The following is a 23,829-nucleotide window of genomic DNA, read 5'->3' on the forward strand; positions in this document are numbered from 1 at the left end:
GTGCTAAGTGCGCCGAAGATGCACTGAGGACACATTGATATCTGATCACTTTAGTTTTACTGCCATATGGTTCAAACTATGTATACAAATGTTTCTCAAATTGTTGTATTAAATCCTTATTTCAGATGTAGAACAGATCTCTTCCTCCATCTCCTCCACTGGTTCCATGATGTCTGAACATTCCGAGGTAAACGTGTGCACACTGCGTTTCTCTTTTTTTTTTTATCCATAGCACGGAAGGGAGAAGAAAAAAACCTGGGAAGGAGTGGAGAGGAGAACAGGTGGCGAAACAGTGTGAGAAACACGAGGGAGAGAAACGACTGGCACCTGCTCATGAAACCCAACCTGGTTCCTCCATCGCATTCCAGCAGAGTTCAGCTGACTGAGCTGCTCAGACAGGAGGCATTCAATCCACTACACTAAATTATACTGCTGACAGTGTGACCGTACGAGAGAAACGGCTTTTATATCCCTGAATTGTCTGTATATCCGTTCCTATCTTCTAATTGCTTTCCGAGCAGTGTGTTTGTGGGATTAACTGAAACCTGCAGCTACTCAAACTGTTTCCAAACCTGCATTGTTCGGATCCATGTTGACCAGCTTGCAGTTGTTTTATTCCTTTTCCTTTGCCACCTTTCTCGGTCACATTCCAGCCACCAGCTGTGAACGGAACTGCATGAGCATGTAGAGGACGCTGACCTGTTTGATCCCATGCATGTGCATCCTCATGAGGATGGAAAACACTGCTCCACAGCCTACTAGTGGTCAAAACCTTCACAGATGCATTTTAACTTCATGAAATAAGCAATGGATTTACACACATATCAAGATCTAAATTGAACCCTTTAGATCCTCAAGTTTAGAATAAATAACATTTGAAATTATTTTTTATAAACTTACTGTTACAAAGCATGTGTTGGTCCTGACAATTTTAGTTATGTATGTCATTTACTTTTACTGCTATATAACTTTTTTTCCCAATTTTTTAAGGCAAGTCGATATATGGTAGAAAACAACAGGTCACACTTGTATTAATGTTTTTTAACACATGTCTTAGAATCTCCCACACTGTTACTTTAACTTGAATCACTCAACTTTATTAATAATGTTTTAGTCCTCGGACCGTCATCACCTAAACGTTATTAAATCAATCCGCACATCCACTTATTCTATAGATAAGGGGCTGGAGGCCAGAAAGCCCGGATTCCAGCAGTACCTCCCAATATCCACGTTAAATAAATAATTATTTACACAAATAAAAAACATGGAACATATTGTAAAATAGACTCATTCGTCAAAGTATGTATTAGGGCTACTTAAATAGATGAGAAATCCTGATATCATTAAGTGACACTAATATAAAACATCATCATCATAGAAAACAATGTTTCCGATATTGCCTGAAATTTGTATTTGGTTGAAAGGGGAATCAGTTTGTGTCGTGTTGAAGCTTCAAATCTCCAGTTCTCCTCGTAGGTATTAAAAATACATGTAGCATGAAATTTGTCATCAGCAGTATCACAGTCTCAAGTGGACGTGGCAGATTTCGGTGTCACTCACCTTAGAAAAGCTGACATGTTGTTTCAGCGTCATTGGGACCTGGTTATTTGAGTAAATAATTAACCACCGCTGATCTCCTCTGTCTCCTCCTCGCTGCAGGGAGAAGGAGAGAGGACCGGGCCTCAGCCACGTCAGCCCTTGAGACATCCAAGCGGCCATGACACCGCGGCAAACCGGTGATGACGGCTGCCTTTTTGTCTTGTGCAGTCAGGCCGGGTCGCAGGGACGGAGGACGACTGTAATTGCGCCGACAGGTGACACATCTGTAGAAACCAGAAGATGATGGGGAGACTACTTAGATCATGTGACCTGCACCTCACATGTCCCCTCCAAGTGCGGGTAAGTGTGTGAAGAGTTTCCCCGTGACATTAGATGACATTTAGGAAACATAGCGGTCTCCTTAAATTGATCAAAAGCCACAGTTTACATGGCAAATTCAATTTTAGGTTTAGATTAACTACCGATGAAGGACATCTTGGTTTCCTGAGACGGTTCTTCCATTTTAGAAAATTCTATTTCACTTTTTAATACAACTCCTGTTAATGCAAGACTTTCCCTTCAACACTGTGATCCAGCCTTACTATCAAATGCTCTTATCAGATCTTCAATTGCAGCAAATAGTCGATTAAAGAAATGTTGCATTAGAGTCCACAGATATAATATTACAAGTACAGTTTACCTAACATGACAGAAAACATCTTTGGACACATTTCTTTGACGTGTATCTTTACTTCTTTGTTTGGCCTGTAAAGGTGGAGTTTATGACTTGTGCTGCAGCCTGCCACCAGGGGGCAAAGAGGATGCTCTGGCTCTCTTTTATGTTTTTTACATCCCTAAGTGGGATAAATAAACATATTAAAGTAGCTTTAGTTAGTAGAATAGATAACGCAGCATGCAGTTGGTCATACAAATATGCAGACACCCATGATTGTTGAATCATGGGCATTGTCCGAAGCTGCACCAACATCTTCTGATTTCAGTTTGCACAATTGTCTAAAATATTATTGTATTGTTAAGATTTCCCTTCTTTGGAACTAAGAGGAAACTAAAACCTGCATTTCAAAATCACCTTTAAGATTGTGGAATGGGGTGTCTGCATACTTTTGGCCATATGTACACATACTGAACAGTTATCAAGATTAAATCAGTTGGGTTCAGTACATGTAGAAATAGAGGAAGTGCTGAACTCGAGGTGCATGAAGCTGTTCCGGGCATCACTACACACTCAAGCTGCTTCTGACCTCTGAGGAGAACCTCCCTTATAGCGATCAATGAACTATCACATTTTAATATGTACATTAAGCCCAAGCTTCATTCAGTGCAAACTAATTATGACCAGTTTCCCTGAAATTATTCTTTGAACCCTGACACCAGGGCGGCGCTGTGATGTGAGCGGTTTGAAGCTGCTATTTGTGTTTTTACTTGACAAACTTCAGAGAAAGTCTGGAGCTCTGGAAATCTGCGGCACAATTAGCAAACAAATTTGCTGGTGAAAAAAATATATATATTCTCACATGTGGATCATTAGCTGGAAATAAATGAAAATCCCCCTCAGTGCTGTTTTCTCACATCTCCACTGTTTCAAAGAGCAGCAGCTTGTTTTCTGCCGTCAAATCCCCTCGTCGTTTATTAGTTGAGGGCGTCTGCCACGGAACCGAATCCCGAGTCTTCGCCCCAGCTTCACGTCTCAAACACATCTAAGCCGGCGGAGCTTGTGATAGCCCTCTCCTCTGGATGGAGCGAAGAGGCCCACAGGCCCAGGAACGAGATGCAGCTCGGCCTGAGCCCAGGGGAGGCGGGATCTCGTCCTATTTGTCAGAGCTTTCCATCGTCACTTTCCATCGACGGGTGGGTGGGGAGGCGAAAGGCTCTAATGTACTCGCTGTCTTCTTCCCCGCATGAGTGTTTTCTGTTTGGCTGCTGTCACTGAGAAAAGACACATAAGTACTCGCTCTGTGTCTCTCACACACACACACTTTGTCTCTCAAACACACACTCTGCAGACGGAGCGATGTGCTCTCCAGGGCCCAGAATTCTCCCCTCTTTGTCTTTATCTGCTGGTAAATGTTGACAGACCACTGAACCTTGATGCCGGACTGTGACAGGCTTAGCTGTTTGTAAAGTGTTGGGGTGAGAAAAGAGAAAAACAAAGGGGCCTCTGGTGTGGTGGTTAGCCATCATGGCTGCTCAGCAGCTCGCAGTGAGAGGACCTCTAACTGCATCCCGGCTCCACCGCGGAGGCGAGTGCTCGGCTGCGCCCGGGTCGGCCGGCTCGCAGACCATTAGGGAAATGGCTGAAGGGTTCTCGTGTTTCAAACCCGGCTGCACCGTTCAAATTAATGAGGGGATTGTCAACATATCAGAGTTGATGGGTGTGACGAGCGAGGCCCCAGCACGGATCCTGAAAAACAAGAACGCTCAGGACGAAATTTACTTCAATGGAAACTCTCTTGTCTTTGGCCTAGTTTGTGCTGCAGCCTCCAACTTTGGTTGAAGTTTTGAAATCATTTATTCTAAATCACATCTTCTCTAAGTGATGAAACGACTTGGTTTAGCCAACAAACTCAATAAACTGGTGTTGGACTTTGGTTGGGTTATGGTAGAGGTTTCACGACTTTACAATCTAACTTAGTTTTTCAACCAATGAAGTCATTAAGAAACTTTTAAAAAGCTGATTTCAAATCAGCTTTCGACTTGCATCTAGCCTTTCCATTGTTTATTTATCAAATCCAACATAACACGACAGAAACGTCTGATTTCTTGACAGTAGGGAAAAGACTCTGAATCTTTTTATTACTGTCAATAATGTTTCACATATTTAAGAATAAAGCTGCCGATATTTTTTATTACTGAGTTGAGCCAGAAACTGCTAACAAATAGAAAACTGTCACATTTGTCAGGGATTGAAGTACGAATGATACTCTGAAAGATCCATGATATATGACACTCATTTATTTTGTCCATTAGGACCGAGGTTCTGTTTGAAATGGTGATGGTCAGAAAGCGCACAGACTGACAAGTTGGGACTGGTGATGATGCAAACTCCTGGATCATCTGGGGTCGGGCGGACCACCATCATTTACTGTGAGTAACCAAGTTTGCAGCCCACACACACACACACACACACATTAATCTGGTTACCAGACTGAGTTTATGTAATATAACAAAACATTTTATGAGGAGTTAAAAAAGATTAAAAGCTGAAGAAAACGTTGAAGCGACCGAGTCATTGATAGAGGTCGAATAATAAGTATATAAATGAAGCAGACTTCAGGTAAACACCTGAAGAAACCAAAACCTGTGAGGCTGGACGACATGCTGAGTGCAGGTGTCAAAACAAAACTGGCATACTTTAAAACTTTAACAGTGTTTATCTTACTGTACATCTAGATCTGTGTTATTATCAAGTATAACATGAAAATCCCACTTAAAACAATAAGGGACTTTTACAAATGAAAACAAATGATTTCACCTGACTTACAAATCCTGACACTAATTTTATGGTTAAATATTTATGATACTAAACGTGCAGCCCTTCTCAAAACAGTTAAGTCTAAAATAGGATAAAAACAAATGGCCCCATATTCCTCTATTCAGTTGCTCTGCTTTTTGGCGATTCAACAGAAACGTGTTGGAAAGACGTTGGACCGTTTTTTTCCTTTTACCTTTTAAACCCGCCAGCTGCAGATCTGCCCACTAAGAGTGTCACAGGCCGTCACCTCTGCTTGTTTGATATGCTTCCTCTACATTTCCTCTCCCAACTTCCTGTGGGACCCGCGCTTGTCGAGCGGCGTTTCCCCTGTCGGGAATCACGTCTGAACGACCCCGTCGACGTGACAGTTCACGAAGACACAAAGACATAAAGGTGAGGAGAGACAATGAGGTGCGGGGGATCGACCTACCGAGGGAGAGGCCACCCAGCTTTGACGATGACACCTTCTTCCGTCTAGGATGTCGCCCTGACACATCAGGGGGGAACAATGGAGGCCGGGCCCGGGAGGATGTTACTGAGCAAATCAAATCAGAGTCATCGGGGTTACTTTGAATGAAGATGAGAGTGTGTCTCACACACCTCTGTACTGCAGCTCTGTGGCTCTTACCCGTTCTGCAGGGACTGAGGAGAGACAATTGGATTTCAGCTCAGGGAAAGTGAAATGTGTCCATGAGTAAAACAGTGCCTCTCTGACCTTATGTCGTTTCTGGGGGAAATAATAAATTCGGTAGCTCAGAAGAAACTAATCTTGAAAATCGAACAAACCAAACCAACTGGAACTCTTCTCTAAATCTTCAACCAAGTTTCAAGCATCATCCACGACATTCATCTGGAAGAAAGTGCTGAAGAAAGGCCGGAAAGGAAAAGAAGACAAACGGTGGTTCTGCCTCGTTCTTGTTGGATTTCCTTGAGTTTTCTTGATCCTGGGGAGGAATCGTATGATTTACTAATCAGATCTCTCAAGTCACACTGTCGTTGAACTGTTGTTCTACTTCCGCCCTTTTGTCAGGATGCATTTATCTGGCTTCTGTCATCAACAAGTCCTACAATCAATTTCAACCATTCATTTGTCGTCTTACTTTTGTTTAAATACTCAGCTTTTTCTGCCACATCTGGATTCTATGATTGTACCTGGTGTGGTGACATCACACAAGTGCCTGATGACATCATCACATGCCTTCGAGCTGTATTTTTAGCTGAATATAATTTTGTAGTTTAAATTTTAACTTAGATAAATATAAAAATATCAACTTAAGCAAATACATAACTATGTAAATATGTTTCGGTAATAATGCTGACACGAATTTTACATGACATGCATTTTGTTTCGGATTAAACATTTTGTTCAATTTGTAACCTGCAGTACGAATAAGAGCTATTCTCACACACGTTTGAAATAAAGTGATAGATCTGTCGGGGTCGGCGGTGGTTTGCACTGTAGCCTCACAGTAAGAAGGTTTGCGGTTCGAATCCCAGCTTGTAAGTGAGTGAGTTTGCATGTTGTCTCTGTGTGAATGCACTGGCTCCATCTCCCCCTGCGACCCTCTAAAGAGAAGCGGTACAGATGGATCAATAGATGGAGATATATGGGATGCTCACAGTTTAAATTCTGCATCCGCCATCAGAGATATTATAACAGTTATATAGAAAACGTCAATGCTTTACATGTCTCTTTATCAGTTAAACGCTCTCAGGAGGAAACGAGTTGCCGTGTGTCTGTTTTTACCTCTGACTGATTAGCGACAGTGAGCCGCAGGGTTACACATACAGGAACGACCCCTCGCGCTGTTTGATCTAAACTCGGCTCCCGCTGGTGAAAACATCCAGGTCTTTAGATAACTCTCCCACCGCTGCTTTTACTGAGCTCATGGTTTCTCCTCCACATCCTAGAGGAAACTGTTTTCTCTGCACATTTCCAGGCCGGTCCACTTGTTTTCCCTTTTTTCTCTCTTTCTCTCTCCATCTCGGGGAATTCACTTCACTTTAATTGTTTGACAGTCTTTTCCTGCCTTTATGACACGGCCGCTGAAGGTGCCGAGGATTTTTTCTTTCTTTTTTTGAGGCATTAATAACATTCCGCTCGACTGATTCCCCAGGGCACAACCTCATTATGGCTTATAGGCAGAAAAAATAAACTGTCTGTACCGCCTGGCAGCTTTTTTCCCCTCCTTTTCTCCGAGAAATGAGGAGTCGGTGTAAAGTGCCTGCTTATAAAACAGTCTTCTTGTTGCTAACTAAAACACATGTCGGGGATTTTTATCTGTTTCCATGACAGGGGAGTGACTGGGTGGTGAGAGACGGCTGCTGTTGACGGCAGTCTGCACTGGGTGGCAGCACTGTGGGTGAGATCACAGAGGAGATGAGGCTCAGGGCTCAGAATATGTACAACAGACACGTCAGAAAGGGACGATCTATATTTGAGTCGTTGATAACAAGTTACTGCACCTTCTTTCCACAGTTTGCATTACAAGCACTGAATAAAAACATATTGAAAGGTTTAAAACACACTATCATCTATTTATAATCTTAGTAGAATCATTGAAATAACAATTGTCAGGTCGTTTTAATGATATCTTGGAAAAAAAATTGCATCAGTGTCAGTTAACTAATAAACCTGATTAAATAAAGCTTCCAGCGATGTACTCCAAAATTACCGAAAGCTTGATTGAGTCTTACAGATTTCAAATTTAATTGTGTTCAAAAATGTGGAGAGAGGAGGCTGAGGCGACACATTTCAGAGGCATGAAAGTAAACGAGCATGAATCATTAGTTTTATCATTAATTCACTCTGTTTCTTCGCTGGTCCTTTGAACGCTTTTGCTTATATCCCTGTTGGGATTCGCGTTGCTCAGGATCTGCCGCCTTTATCTCTGTTTTACAACGTATAGTCGCCCATTTGTGTTTGCAGGAGATGCTAAAAAAAACTCGTTGTTAGTACTGAAACTAATTGAATTGAAGAGCCAGTCTATAAAATGTCAGAAAATGGTGAAAAATAAAAGGCTTGAGATGACGCCTTCAAATGTCCTGCTCTGTCGAACCAGCAGCTTGAACTGGGTAGTTATGAAATTATAAATACTCATAAGGCATGTTATATCAAATACATACGATCATGTCCATATGACTCTATTGAGCTGCTCACAAACACGCACTCAAAACTTCCTAAATATTCCAGAGGGGCTGTATGTGGGATCTAGGGGGCTCTGCCAGAAAGTGTCTGGAGCCAATGTGATATTATAGCAGGACAATTCTAGCAAAATTCCCAGCAGGCGAGTGGGTGTGCTAATGACAATTCTAACATGAACTTCCCTGGAAAAACAAGACCTGATTTTCTGGACATTTTCTGGAGTTCATGTCTGAAAATGGCTTAAAGCACCAAAAGATAGTACAGTGTTATTTGATATGTCCAGGGTTTCAGCAGGAAGTCAAAATGTATGTCTTAAAAAGTCTTAAATATAAAATAATACATACTAGGTCTTAAATAAGTCTTAATTGCGACAACCCTCCGTATATAACTGTATTTACTACCATGAGTTGGATTTGAGGGTGTTTTTTCTCTCCAGCCACTAAGTACTTTCTCATTGTTGGGTTTGTCTTTACATTTTACGGCCTCACCTTGAGATAATGTATATTATGAATTGTCACTATACAGATAAAATTGAATCGAACATATTGTTTTGTGAAACTTGTGTTTAATACAACTAGACTATTATTTTGAAGGTCAGGGATGAACTTATGCATATCAGAACTGATACATAAATGATCTCCGGCTTCTCTCAGATGTAAATTGAATCTTAGGTTGTGTCAAATCAATAGTTTTTAAAAAGCATCGAATCAATTGTCAAAAAGTCTTTTCATCTCGTACAGTTTATTCAAACTGGAATCCGGCCAGTCCTGTGCTGCCGGACTCTCAGCAGACCGGGGGTCAAGTGCCTTGCCCGTGGGCAGCCGGGCAGCAGTGGGTTGGGTCAAAGAGTACGTCCTCATTGACAGGGAGAGGCACTAGAAAGGGCAAACGTGCGGCCGACTGACAGCTGCTATGATTTTTACAAGTGAGATATTTCAACTTTCAAACAACTTTTCGAGAACCCGTGACCTTCTGGTCAAAAACTGGCTTCTTTACAGAGTCGATTTTTTGTTCTGGCACAAAAATCCGTGAAAGGTTACGAGACGGCCTCGGCAAAAAATGTTAATTTCTTAATTAAACATTTCATATGAATGCTGTGGCCCCCAGTGAGTCTTCTCACAGAGTAACATAATGAATGTGCAGGAGATGGAGCTGTTTATTCCACCAAACTTTCAAAGCACTTTCTGATTTCTTTCTTTAGTTCAAGACGACTTGTGGCAGGAAGAACATGTTAAAGGCCCCTTTACAAATGAATAATGTTAATTAGAATCAAATAAAACGAAATATATATTAGAATCAAATTTTTTAAAGGTCGCAAAAGTTGAGTGCATGTATCGGCAGGAACTCGATTGCATGAACTCTACAGCTCAGAATCTGAGTCCAGATGACCTCTGTAGTGCAAAATGGTTTGGCTTTCTTATTCAGGATCTTTTAACATCACGTCTGGATTGTGGAAGGAAGTACAGACGCGTCGTCCATCTTTATTTACTGCCACTACTACTATTTACTTAGTACTACTACTGTTATTGTAAAATGTGGCTCAAAGGATATAAAAAAATATCAAAAGTGGAATTAATCCACCGCTAAAACATGAAACAGAGTATTTCTCTCAAATGCTGTCTTCAAGTTTCCTTGTGACAGCGCGAACAAACCGGCTGCACTCCACGAACCCTCTCCGCTCCTCCTGTTTGACAGCAGCCGGAGCCAGAGTTTGTCACTGCCTGAATGCACACAGTGATTGAATATTCAATATAAAACATATTTATCATATATATATAGATAGATGTATATGTATGCGACATGAGTCCTGTACACACTGTCTCTTTTGCTGTCTGGGCTATTTGTACTGTCACTGTTTTAGACGTCAGGATCCGTGCTTCTTCTTCACGGAGACAAATTCCTCTAAACTTAATGTCGACTCTGTTTCTAAAAGCTTTTCTTGCACTCAATTTATATTCATTCAGTGAAATTAAGGGTTTGGTTTGTCGGAGAGGAGTTAAGCGTCAATAAGACTTCAATCAACCAGCATGAATATCAGGGAGGATCCCGGCAAGGTCTGCATCAAATCCCACTAATGTGCCTCCCACCCAGTTTTTAACATTACTGTTATTGAGTGAAGGGTTGTAATTAAAGGCAGGTTCACATCGATGAATATGGGTTATTTAGCTCAAAAGATAATTTCTGCTGATGCTTTACATAATCCTTAAAATATACAAGTAAGCCCCTGCTCCTGAGGAAAAAATATAAATTAATGGAAAAGCTAATGGACATGTTGATGGCATTTCAGTAAACCTAATAAGAATTGATTCTTGGCTGTGAGAACATTTTCATTCCTCAAACCTCCCCCGTGCTTTACATGTGTAATGAACCTGCCCTAGCATTGATCAAAAACAAAAATTGGAGGAGTAAATCTGCTTAAAAAGCCCGTCTCCCCCTCGCCTGCCTGGGCTTTGTCCTGGCAGCGGGCTGGCCGGCACTTACCGAGGTGCTATATGTCTCTTAAATGACTAAATTGCCTTCTGGCCCCCGTGCTTTTTTCCCCCCCCACGATGGTTTGCGGGCATTAGCCGAAAGTTTTTCCCGCAAATATTTAATCCTCGCCGTGACTGACAATGTTGTCAGACCTCCGGACGGGTTTTACGCCGTTATTACAAGCGCTCCTCCGTCCGTGGCACTTTGGATTATTCAAGATTATGTTGTAATCCCTTTAATCCTCATTGCATTAAGATTTCAGTCAAAATACGGCAACAGTAAAGTAGCACTCAGAAGCAATGAGGTCTTAAGCGGGCGTCATGATTGGGCAGCTGCCTTCTTTTCCTCCCTTTTTTCTCTTTATTTATTCTTCCGTCTCTCTACATTGTCAATAAGCTGAGCAACAGATACGTATTTGCTTTTTCGGAAGCGACAATGATTTATTCCGGGCGGCGAAAAGCCATCTCCAATCACCGTGGAGGAAAACACATATTTACCAGCTCGCGGCGTCAAGGCGAGGCAAAGACAAACCGAGGGCGGGGGTGTGCTCACAAGAACACTGAGCATCCCGGTCTCCTCCAGTGTGAATCAGGGAACTTTTCTGATGAAATATTTGTCTCCGGCGGTGCGTCCTGTGGTTACTGTTCAACTCTTTCTCCCCCAACTGATGTTCTCCTGCTGCTCTATACAGCCCTTATCTCTCCTCGCTCGACTTCCCGCCACGCCAGAGAGCCGCCAGCAGCCTCCTGTCTCTGCATCTCGGAGCTGCATGAATAAAACAACCTCCAACTTTAAAACTATGGCTTGTTTTGCCATGTGTCTTCATGTGTGTATAAAAGACTAATCCACGCGGTGCAGCTGCGTGAGTCTTGACAGGATGCATGCAAATACGGAGCAGTTTTGGAATTTGCTCAAGCCAGTTTATTTAACTGGCTGTGGATCCTAATTTAATATTTGACCTGATGCAGCGTGAGAACCTGATCAGATGTGTCCACACATTGTCACCTCCTGGCATCAAAAATAAACACAACAAACTGGTTTGAAAACAGCTCAAAGTTTGACAGGGAGGAAACTTAACACAGTCAAAATAATGATTTTGAACTTTACGTTTTCTGTCTGTCCAAAAATCCACTTACCGTCTTTTTCACATCACAGAGGGTTTCCTCCTCAGCAAAACAGAGGAAACAAAGTGAAAGAAAGAGGACGGTTACTATTTATTAACTTTAAATTGATGTCAGGGTGCAAAGGTTTCCATAGATGCCATCTGTACCAGAGTATATGTCCATAGTCTTTTACCCCAAAAGTGTAAAGAGACAGTCCTTATATTGATAATGTAAATATATATATATATATATATCAGGTAATAACTATTCACACCGATTTTTGTATAACTATAACAACAAATAGTACAAGTGCATCTCGGACTGCTGTGTAATTTTTGTAGTTACATTTACACTCTATCTTTTTCGATGTTTAGAAAATTGTAAATCAAATTTTGAGAATCATAGTTTTCTGTCATTTTACTCCTGTATGAGTCAAAACTGTAGAAACTACAGACACTTTTAGCTTCACCACTAAAACAAGTTTAAACTTATTTATCTGATTATATCTAAAGGTCACAGTTTCTCCATTCCTGATGTATGTAGAGAACCTAGAAAAAGATTTGTCCTGTTTTTTAGTTTCTTATCTGTACTGATGTGTTTTCACCGGTGTGAAGGGAACCATCAAGTCTGGGGGAGATTTTTAACAGCATCTTCCTTAATGTGATCACTGACGCCCCACTGATCCTTACCAACCACAAAAGGAAACCGTCCTCGCCTCCTGGAGCTGTTCTGTGTTTCTCCTTCCCTTTTGCTTGATCTGGCAGATACTTGACGATTCTGCGCTGCTTTGTTTTGGGGGACAGAAATGCTCGGAGGTGAAAGGAGAAGCGGGTACTTGTCGGTGCCACGGCTCTCCCACTTCAAACCCTATAAGATCTGTTGTGCGCCTCAGAGTTAAACTTCAAACCAGCAGCGAGTGGTTGGGAGAAGATGAGCTGGATGATCCTGAGTGGAGCGGATCTTGTTGTTGGTGCTACGGGCCAGCCAGGGCTCTGTGTGTGTGCGCTCATGTTGGTGGGTTTGCATCGACTCAATACTGCAGTGAGGTTAGCAGGAGGGTCGGCAGCCTGGGGGGGGGGAACAACCAGGCTGCACGCAGAACTGAATCAGAACAACCTTGTCTCTTACAAACTGCTTTTATGCTCCACTAATGTGCTTTGGAGGACTTGTGATGGCTGCCTGGATTTTAAGGTTTCTTCCTAATCCAGGAGGTGTGACATTCTATTAAAAAGTTTGATGGAGCAGAGACAGGTCGGTGTTGCATGTGCTAAGGTCAAGACTTTGACTTTGAGAAGGAAGGGTTCATGTCCTATCTGCCACATGTAGTTTTAGACCAGTAATAGATGTGGGTAGATCATACGAGGTGCCCAGTGTTCAGCTCTCGAACAAGTTTAAATTGTTGTGGAATTCATTGTGGGTTCCCTACAAATTTGGCACAAATGTTACCTTTGACTCAAGGTCATCTAATCTGTCACCTGATCATCTGGTTTGATTCCGGCAGGACAAAACGTTATCATACTGCTGCGCCCCATGTACAGAGGCTTGAGTCCCAGTTGCCACATCCTTTATTCTGTTCTCTCTCTCCATTTCTCACTTGTAGTGTCTTGTTAATAAAGGAAGAAAATGCCCCGAAACATTAAAGAAAAAAAAAAAATCATAATCTAAGGACAAAATCTTAAGGAGACATTGTTACGACAGGACAGAAAGTGTTGGCTTTGTGTTGACCTTCACTCGACAATAAAAGTCCGGAGATCTCGGCGATAGATTAGGCCTCATTTCAAACTTAACAGTATAACACAAAAAAGTATATTTCATATACCATGTAGCACAGACACTGCAGGGCTTCAGGATTCGAGCCACCCACACTGAAACCGATGGCACGCTAAGAACACACAGGCACACAAGTAGATGCCCCAAAGTTTGGCGAACTACCTCTTCCCTCTCGTGGCCTCTTGCCTTTGCAGAACATCAGGAGCGCACTCCGTCAGGATGTCTGACTCGCTCGCTCTATGTGTGTGTGTGTGTGTATAATGTGTGTTGGGTGAAAGTAGGTTACAGTTTGCTTTTAGGACATGTATCTCACCCCCTGACCCTGGCTTGGATCCTGCTCCCAGACCCCTTCAGCAGCAGCAAACGGCCAAGGCCTCCAGGACTCAGCTACTGGTGTCAGAGTGCACGGGCACCCCGGAGAAGCCTTCACATAGTGGCAACACTCAAATAGCCGCCCGCTCCTCCCTCCAATTCTCTCAGCCCACCACCCTACAGATGTTTATTTCTCCAGCTTGTCCCCGAACTCCGCTCTCGTAACGGCCGCCGTCCTCATCGTCGTCTCGGGTGTGTCACGGCAGATGAGCGCCCAATCGCCGCCGTTTGAGGCTGAAAAGGTTTGAGTTCCATTGAGACGGCGCTCCGGCGGAGCCTCGGACGCCGCTGACATTTTGCCTTCGGACGACCCGTATCATGTTGACAAAAACAACAGCGGCGGTTGAACCTCAGAGACTCATACTGTAAGACATGCTGAGAAATGTCCCCATCGTCACGCTCAAGGGTTAAAGTGACATGAAGCCGATTATAGAGTGTGTTTGTCCCCCATGTGTCCAACTGTATACAGTGGCGGCTCGTCCTGCCAGAGAATCTGCCAGTGCAGTTACATCATCTCAACTAGTTTTCAAAAGAATTTTCCAGATTTATTAATCAAGTTCTCAGTTCTTGTATATTTTGATATACTGTGACGGTGGTCACATGGTCTGAGTGGACGCCTTCAGGGACATGGATACAGAGAGTATCATTTGGGCGTTATTAACTCTGCCAAGGAAGTTTTATTTGTTGTCTGTTTGTCTGTTACTTCGCAGGATTACACAAAAACTAACGGCTTATATAGTAACAGATGAAAAACGTTAACCTTTTTTTAACCTTTTCGGTTTGTATTGATTTTTAGATTCTTTTAAACTGCAAAAATCATATCAAGACATTTATGTTTGTGATTTAGGCTTGACATTTTCTTCAAATTTAGTGACTGGAAAGTAAAGTTGTATCAGTTTATGTGTGTGGGAAATCTTGTAAAGTGAAGGAAAAGTTAAATTTTTTCCACTGGAGACTGAGCAGACACATTCATTCTCTATAACAGATGCTTCAGGGAGACCAGGCAGAAAGTATGTACCCACTGTGACTTGGGGAGATTATAATACTCAGATTTGGAGATGGCAGTACAACTGTGACCTTGTCAACCATCAGTCTTCATGTAGAAGAAATGTACAATTATATCCAAACCTTTGCTCAACTTGCCAAACCGTTATATTATTGTCCCGATAAATTTCCAAGAAAGTTTCCTCTTACCTTCCTGAGTCTTTTTCTTCCTAACTAAACCTTAGATCCTACACATACTGCAATATAGAAGTGCAGCTTTTATTGAATGCTAGTTTCATACATCCATCTTTAAATACTACATCAATCACAACTTATTCTTTCTTGTATTTGTTTCTCCACCGGTTCAGCCAAGTTGTATCCTGTGAGCATTTAAGACCTCCGAGAGCCTAAGCCCCAAGGGTTGTTTTGGGAATCGCAGCAAAGTGAGTGCAACAGGTTTGTACAAAATGTGAAGTTTGAGTTCTCTCTGCGAGTTTGATATTTGCAGTGCAGGGAAACGCAGGTCGTCTGTTTTTTAAGCCGGTTATCCAGAGAGCTTTCCAGGGAGCACTTTTGTGAAACGGGCGAGGTGTTCCCGCCAGCGCACTCGTGTTTCTTCCCCAGTTTATACGAGTCACAGTATACACATGCCATAACACAGAAATATTTTGTCAATAGGCATATACAAAGCACTCTTTGGGCCACAGGAGAGCTATGAGAGTGTCCAATGTTTTTAAGAGGTCGATTCTGTGTTAAAAACAATGGGCAGTAAAAAAATCCCCTCGCTGGAGGAAAATAGCCACTTTTGCCGCGAGTGTTTACACATGCTCAGCTGGATCCGTCGGACCCCACCTCGCTGCCGACCTGCGCCGCCGTACAAATAAACAGGAAGGCCACAGGCACTTGGACGGAGGCCACGCTCATAATTCACCAAAAGCAGTATATTTTACAAAGGGTTAGGGCGCTTTGGTGTGGCTCCAGCAAAAGGAATAAACTGTTAATCCATAAAAAGGCACGCTGGTTATGCGATACTCCACTTAAGGTGCCATCTGAAAGCTCCATACCCTTTTAGCACCGACCCTCCGCGCGGTGCCAGTCGATTGTGATGGAAGTTAAAAGAGAACTGTTGTCAATGGGGATTGTGTAACGCGGATGTCGTAGTTGTTTGTTACAGGCGTAGTTATGTGAAAGGGAGAATGTGCAGTTTTGAAAGAAGGACACTTGAATGCAAAACTCTCCAAAAACAGCTGGATGCTAAATGAAGTTCTCTCCACAAAGTGACTGTTTCCATCAGCCACTGACTCCTACCACGTGTAATTTAGCACGACGTTGAAATGTGACACCTCTAGAGGGATCTCTGATTGACAGAAAGCGTTTATCTCGTTAGCGGGAAACAATGCCAGGAAATTGCCTCTGAAGCCGCCGTTTTCAGACGCTTCAACTCATCTCCGAGATGAGTGACTTCCTCTTTTTTATTTTTTTTATTCTTCATTCAAAAAGCCAAACTGTACCACAAAAGAGGAAAAGGCGTCCAGCTCTTCTCTCCTACACTCAGACGCTCAGATGAACGCGGAGAACATGAAAAGCAATCTTCAAACGCTATCTTTATCCCCCGCGGCAGTTTGAAGTGCTGAAATTAAAGTTGCATATGGATGCCATCGAGACGCGAGCCACTCGGGGAGATTAAGGACAACACAAGGCATCTGTGCATTCCTGCACCATGTGCGTCCTGGTCGTCTGCACAGGCAGCTGACGGCATCGAGGGCCAAACGCATCCACACAGATCAGACCCCCGATAATCTGAAATTGCCTCTTTTCAAAGATCTCTAAGTCCGGACGGAGCTACAGTGGAAAGCCACAGCAGCAGTGTCACATGGTTAATGTTACATGGAAGTTCTGAATTAACCCGCCAGTCAGCATCAAAACTAATTCCTCCTGAACGGTCAAGGCCTTCAAAAATAAATCCTCAGTATCAGTTTAATAAACTATCACTCTCTGAACCGAGTTGTTAAATTGCAATTTGTACCATATCTAATTTATTGATCATTTGTAGATCAGGATTATATATAAATAGATGATGTACATCCTGCAGCTTATGAGTATGATAACTCCAGATGCTTTACTGTAATGGAAGAGCCCTTTCTTAATGACCTGGGACTTGTATCACGGCATCGAGGCTCAATATAAATTGAGAAAACTAGATTAAACTAAATCCAGAATTAAGAAACTTCTGACTATGACAAAGCACTTTGAAGTGCCTTGTTGAAATGTGCTATACAAATAAACATGTCTTGCCTTAATGACAAAATGTTCATAGAAAAGGGAATGTGATTTTTAGTCTGACAGATTCTTTTCAACTTTAAGTTAAAAGGCCATCTCGATAAATACAAAAATACAGTTACCAAAATACCTCACTGCACCAAAGTCACTGGAATCTGTTTCATGTGATGTAAGACAAGCCCAGTGATGGCAGAAGGTTGATTTATTAGCAGATGTATATATAAATTCGCAGATGTATTCAATTTCTATGATATTTAGGTAGAAACTCTAACATGTGAAGGGTCAGAGAACAGTAGCCAATTCAGAAATGTCTGAAACCTATTTTCTCTATAATAACCAGCAGATATACAACATTTACTTCTCCATATTTCAGTTCAACAAACACAAGCAGACCTGAGAATAATTGTGCCTGATGTGTGATGCTCCGCAAGCAGCTGTGTCCAAACCAGGAAAAAACATTTCTGCCCTAACAAAATATGAGTTGTTGAGGCAAAAAATAAACTTTCAAGACTTTGCATGAAAAAAGTAAAACCTCCTTTGCAAATCAATCAAAACGTATTGCTCTCTAATAGCAAAAGTATTATAAGAATCAAACGACAACATCCTTACGTGCAAAAAGTCCGAAAGAATTAGAAGAAGTGATAAAAAGGTACAAATTGCTCCAAATGGGTTCATTCAAATAGTTTATTCCCCGTCTTGCCACAAAAGAAAGAGTTCTGGATGTTCTGACTGATAAACCCACGGCTGAAGGTGCAGGTTCTGTGCTGCATTAGGTCAACACGGCCGGGCTGCAGGAAATCTTTCACAATTAAATATACAACAGGACGGCGGAAAGGGGCTTACAAAATACACCTCTTTTGCAATATAAACAGGATTTTCATCTAAATTGTGTACACAGCCGCAATCGTTCAGCTGGAGCGCTTCAGGTCTTAGCTCACCAATATGGCAAACAGCATCGATGCGGCTATCAGTCACGCCGAGCCCAAAGTAAATACAACCCTGCGATTCATCGAAGGTAACAATTGAGGTTATGTACGATATGAAGGAATGTACAACCCCCCCCCCCCCCCACCATTAAACGCTAGTTCAAATATTTATATTTCTTTTTGGTATAAATATAACAGAAAGTTTCACAGTTCTGGCATTGTTTGGAAGGACAAGGAGCCCGCTCGCGTTATAAATGAGGGCTCGGTGACAGGTGGTGATGCAAAAATGAAGAGTGTCTGGGCCTGGAGGTAAACAGAGCCCCGTAACAATACGGCCCGACGTGTTTGGAAGCGAAGCTGTGGCATATTTCACGGGACTGAGTCACAGCTTTATGGCCTCGGTGCGGCTGGGAAGGAGAAGTCCACACACACAACAAACGGCTCTTGTGTCCTGGATGGATTTCTTCTCCGCATCCACGTATTTAAACATTTCTGAAGGGATGGATGTGTGTGTGTGAGATCCGAAAAATTCACATACAGAGTCATAAACTGTGCAAATCACATACTGTACTGAGCAGAAGCGCACACACACACTTCTCCACCATCAGCAACACAGACGCACATTTTTACTTCCTCCACCTTATCAGTTCCCAACTCGTATCTGGATCTAATCCTGTTAATTTAACTTAAAGGTCAGATGGTTCTGAACAAATAATTGTGACCACAGTTTTTTAAATACAGATGTATGTAGTCTGCAAAGAAGATTGAATATTTGTAACTGGTTTGCACCTCACTTGTTTGGATGTGAATGTAGATTAGCAGTGAGATGCTGTAGTCCACCATTGTTGATGCTGTGCTGTTGACGTTAGTGTTGCGGGTGAATCAGAGACGTAGGGAGTGATGTATACAATGACGTGGTTGTCTGGTGACTCTAGCCTGCGGGAAATCCAACTGGTTTGTTAATGGTTTGCATGGTGAACCAGCCCCAGCATCTGGTTCACCTTGGTGGAAAAGGGGTAGGTTACTCTATCTTTGTGTATCTTATTCTATGGTGCCTGGTCCCTGTCATGAACTGCAGCTCAAAAAGCCGCCCTCCTGCCGGCCGACCTGGCACAAGCCCCAGGATCAATAGGAGGTGGCTTTGATAATTGCTCAGCGCTTCATTAAAAGCGAAACGTTTTTCTTCCTCTCGCCGTAGACGGGGCCGGATCACATCAGAGGCCAGATTTGAAATCAAAAAAGCACAAACCCCCACACTCTTAGAACTTCTCCCTTTTCTCCGGCTGTGATGGTAAACATGTTCTGATTGGCTTTAGGAGGAGATGAGCGAGGTATCAAAGCCAGTTAATTTGCCCGGTTAGGAAAATCTGTCAGCGCTTAGAAAGACCTTAAGGAGGAGGCCGCTGTCGACTTAAATGTGACGTGATGTGTCCAAAAGCCATGACCGACCATCTCCATCCCATAGAGGAGCACCCGCACTGTAGAAATTGTTCTTTTGTGGCCCACGACCAACGGAATCGCTTTAATCAGCCGCAGTCTCTCGTATTCTTTATTTGCTCAAAAAGGAGAGAAACCTCCTAATACATGCTGCTCGTGAATTGAGGTTCATTAAGGTTTTGATGCGACTGGATAATCACCCTTCAAAATATAAGCAGAGCTGGTAAACATGAATTATCGGGGGAGGAGGAGGAGGAGGAGGGGTGGAGGAACCAGGCAGCAGCAGCAGCAGCAGGACCTCATTGGTAATGCAAAACTTTAATACTGGAGCCTGAGACCGAGGCTTGACGTGCCGAGGTGTAATGTCAGCTATCGATTGATCGGCGGTCGGGTGTCTCGGTGTCAGGCCTCATTGACATTCTCTCGTCTTACGATGGAGGGAACTAGTTATATCTGTTTACGGCCACATGAATATTCCAGGAATTCCTCGTCCCAGCGGCCGCGGCTCGCTCCTCTTCTCTCCGGGAAGGTATCGTAACGGATCTTTCAGCCACGTGTGAGCCACCGGCTGTGCTGTTGACTGTAAGTGCACAGGCAATTGATCACCCTCCTGTCCTCCCTCCTCCCCCCCACCCCATCTGCGACACCTCAAACATTTCCCACACTGCAACTTGTGTAGCATCCCTCACAGACCGTGCTTTGAGGGTGTCCCTCATGAGCAGCAGTGTTTATTCAGCATCTCTTTTATCATTTCACAACTCTTCGAACTTGTCTTTTGACCCCAACACATTTGTTTTCAGGATGTGATATATAAATAAAAATCTTAATCCCTCTCTGAAAATACTGACAGATTTTTCTTCGCTACCCAAACCTGCCTCCTCTCCTCTTTCCTCCTTTCCGCTTCCTCCCCACCTCCCCCCCCCCCCCCCCCCGCCCAAACGCTGACCTACAGTTTATCACATCACGTATCACACCTCCAAAACTTGCTCCTCATGCATGCACGCACGCCTGCACACGGCACATATGTATTTTCTCAAAACAAAATCGCAAACACCCGGAGCGAGTGTGTGTTGTTAGGTGACAAGTCAGCGCCACCCTCCCCTCCCCGACATCCCCCCCCCCCCCCCCCCCCCCCCCCCCTCTGTACAAAAATAAAAACACACAGTGAGGTGGCGGGGAGCGTCTACACCCCCCGGTCCATCGCTCACAGCAGGGGTTATTGATTGTGACGTGCGCTCGCAGTGCACCTTCCCAGTCGCCTGTCAGCCAGATGCATGCTGGCAGGTCCGTCCCCCCCCCCCTCCCCCCCCCCCCCTCCGCCCTTGACAGCTCTTGCACGGCAGGGAGGTTGTAGGGGTAGCTTTGGTGTTGGAGGGGTGGGGGGGGTGGGGATGGAGAAGGGAGGCGTTTGTCAGACAGAGGGAAAAAGACAGCTGGTGGGGCTTTGGCCCTCGATGGCTGCCCTCTCTGCTCTCCACGGGCCCTACAGAAGGTGAACCTCGACCCCCGCGACCCTCCTGGACCCCGCTCTTGTTTGCGTCGTTGTCAGTGTTGCTACAAGGTGAGAGTAGCTGCCTGCACTGGTTAGCCTCTGTTTGAGCAAACCCAGGTCTGTCACAGTGGATCTTTTCTGGTTTTTCACCCTGTAGGATAGTGATGAACCGTTTCAGTCTGTGCTCCACATTACTGTCGCTTTTCTCCGCCACGTTTAATACGAGAAAACCCTCCCCTTCCTCCTCCTCTCACTGAAACAGCCAACCAACCCCCCCCACCCCACCCCCACCTGCGCAGCTTGTTTAACGCCAGTGTCTCCAGAAGGTGCATCCCGTGCACACGCGGTGGCTGAGACAGGTAATGAGTTCGCTCGGGGGAGGCCGACATGACTGCACGCGTGCGAGAGTGTGAAATTACCTGACACAGCTTTCATCGACACAAGGTGCTTCCGCCGTCTGTGTGTTCGCAGCCGTGGGATTTGTACACACATGTTCACACAGAGAGAGAGAGAGAGAGAGAAAGGAGGAGGTGGGAGAATAGCATATGCCATTTGCTGAACACTTTAGTCCAAACCGCCTAATGGCACCGTGAGTGGATGATGAGACTCTTTTGGCAGCGTGAAGAAGTCCCTGTTTGCCCTCTGAGTCTAATGATAGATACAGGGTTTGGAATATTTATTTATTCAGGAATTCCCTTTTAATAAATATCAATTGGACTTCAATAAATGTAGTCTCTTCAAAGTTTTCCAGCTGCAGCATCAGAGCTAAATAAAGAGAGTACACGTGAGCCACAGTGTGCAGGTTGTTTGGTTCCTCCTCAGTCAGACTCGGGCTAAAATAAACAAAGTGATGCAGTATCAAATAATGGACAGAGCTGCACCTTTGATATCTCAGATTTGACAGATGTTGTGGATTGTAATTATTACATCTGTTTGTAAGCAGCGCTGTATCACACAGGGTTAAATCCAGTCTATAGTATCAAAGTGTTTAACAGAAAGGTGGAGCAGCCGCAGTGGACTGTGATTAATAACCAGCACGTGCTGCATGGTACAGCCCTGAAATACTAAATGGATCATAAGCAATAATCACCCCAGGGTTGCAGACAATAACACCCCCACCACCACCACCACAACCAGTATCTCCATCCATTCGTCTCGGAAAAGGAAATTACTAAATCCAATACAGTTCGATAAAAATCTGGCCTGTCTGGATCGGCTGCTGGAGGATAATGCAGCCTGATAAAGGCGCTCGTTTCCGGCCGCACGCCATCCGTCATCCGGGGGTTGCTCCCCTGGTCAAGCTGTCTGCTACTCCAACAGATGACTGCAGCAGCTCTGCAGCTCACTCCGCTGTCTGGAGGCCTCAGCAGCAGCGGTTGCAAAGTTTATTTGTTCGTAAAGGAGCACTCTGTATTGTACAAACTTTATGAATTATCCAGCTGCCTATTGCAAGTCAGTCCAGGATCATAAGATAACCAGGTTCTCTGCAGGGTTTTGATCTGAAACTTCCTCTTACTCTCTTAGTCAGAAGCCTGTATTACTATTATCAACAAACTATATTTCAGTTAAAGTTTTTAAGCAACTTTGGTAATAAAATATTAACAATTGTTACCTAAAATGTATTTTCTACATTTTGAGAACAAAATTCAATTTACTTTTGGATTCCAGTTTTATTGAACCTAGATTTTTCCATATCAGCTAAATGAATATATTGATTGATTTCCTACTGGTGCTTCACAACCACTTTGTGGGTGGGCCTTACCCCCGGGTTGACCCCCATTGGGTTATGTTAATGTATTTTCAGGCTTCGGTTTCTCCCTTGAATCACGTTTTGTTACTTTTTTGGAAACAATTTTGTCTCCAATTTGCCAGAATGAACTGCATGTGGTGATACCGTGACCTCTGACCTTTTCAGGTCTTACTGCGGATTTTTGTACGGTTCCCAGTAATGGGAGCATATTTCATTGTTGCGGCAGTTGTAAGTGCCTCAGGATGGGAGCTTCAGCGCAATAATCCAGATATAATCAACTACACTGTTTGTCCTGCAGTCTGACCTCGAGCTCCTGTGTGAGCACAAACACAGACGGGATGTACGCTCTCCAAAACAAAGTTTAACAAGGGTTTGGAGAGCCTCTTAACAAGTGAAGTTACTTAATGGATCGCTGAATGATTCCTCTAGGAAACCCGTTGTGTATTATTGAGGCTTGTCTGTTTGTACAAAAGACCTGTAAATGTTGACATTCTTTTGTTTTAAGGTCTCGAAAAACCTAAAGGGCTATGAAGTTGCATGAGGATTCAGTGTGTAGAAATAGGACACAGATGAATACTAATTACCTATTACAATGCAGATTTACTTAACAACTCTTTCCATGCGGCCTGAGGGAGAACAGGATAACGTCTTTTACTTAAGGTGCTGCCTGCCCTGTGCACGACCTGATGTTAAAGGGGAACAAATGCTGCCGTGGTTAATGAGCAAAGAGAAGCAGAGCTCATGTAAAGGTGTAAATATTAGGACTCGGAGACCAAAGGGAAATGGAAATGCAGGGTTATGAGCAAAGCAGAGTTTCACTGTGTAAAATTAAAAAGTGAAGGAACAAAAGGTTGGTAGCGTTAAGCTTATCAACAATTGAATCAGTTAAGTCCCTAAATAAAAATTACTGTTAAACATGACACCACATTTCTGTCACGTGTTCTGGAGATAGGAAATGAGCTCGAACTGTGAATCAATTTGAGGTTGGGCCTGACATGAAAACTCCACTCAGGTTCATAGTAAAGCAGTAAAAATGTCATTGCATAGTATAATTAAATGTACTAAT

General features: G+C 43.4%; 1 long non-coding RNA gene across 1 annotated transcript in view; it reads left to right on the top strand.

The window, feature by feature from the left end:
• Positions 1 to 1,700: 1,700 nt before the first annotated feature.
• The window catches only part of LOC128431294 (uncharacterized), a 32,656-nt gene continuing 10,527 nt past the window's right edge, over positions 1,701 to 23,829 (top strand). Inside the window, exons 1-2 of the long non-coding RNA XR_008334129.1 lie at positions 1,701 to 1,899; positions 4,528 to 4,644. This is a non-coding gene — a long non-coding RNA (uncharacterized LOC128431294). The remainder of the gene's footprint in view (positions 1,900 to 4,527; positions 4,645 to 23,829) is intronic.

Source organism: Pleuronectes platessa, chromosome 24 (assembly GCF_947347685.1).
Source record: "Pleuronectes platessa chromosome 24, fPlePla1.1, whole genome shotgun sequence".
Taxonomy (NCBI): Eukaryota; Metazoa; Chordata; class Actinopteri; order Pleuronectiformes; family Pleuronectidae; genus Pleuronectes; species Pleuronectes platessa.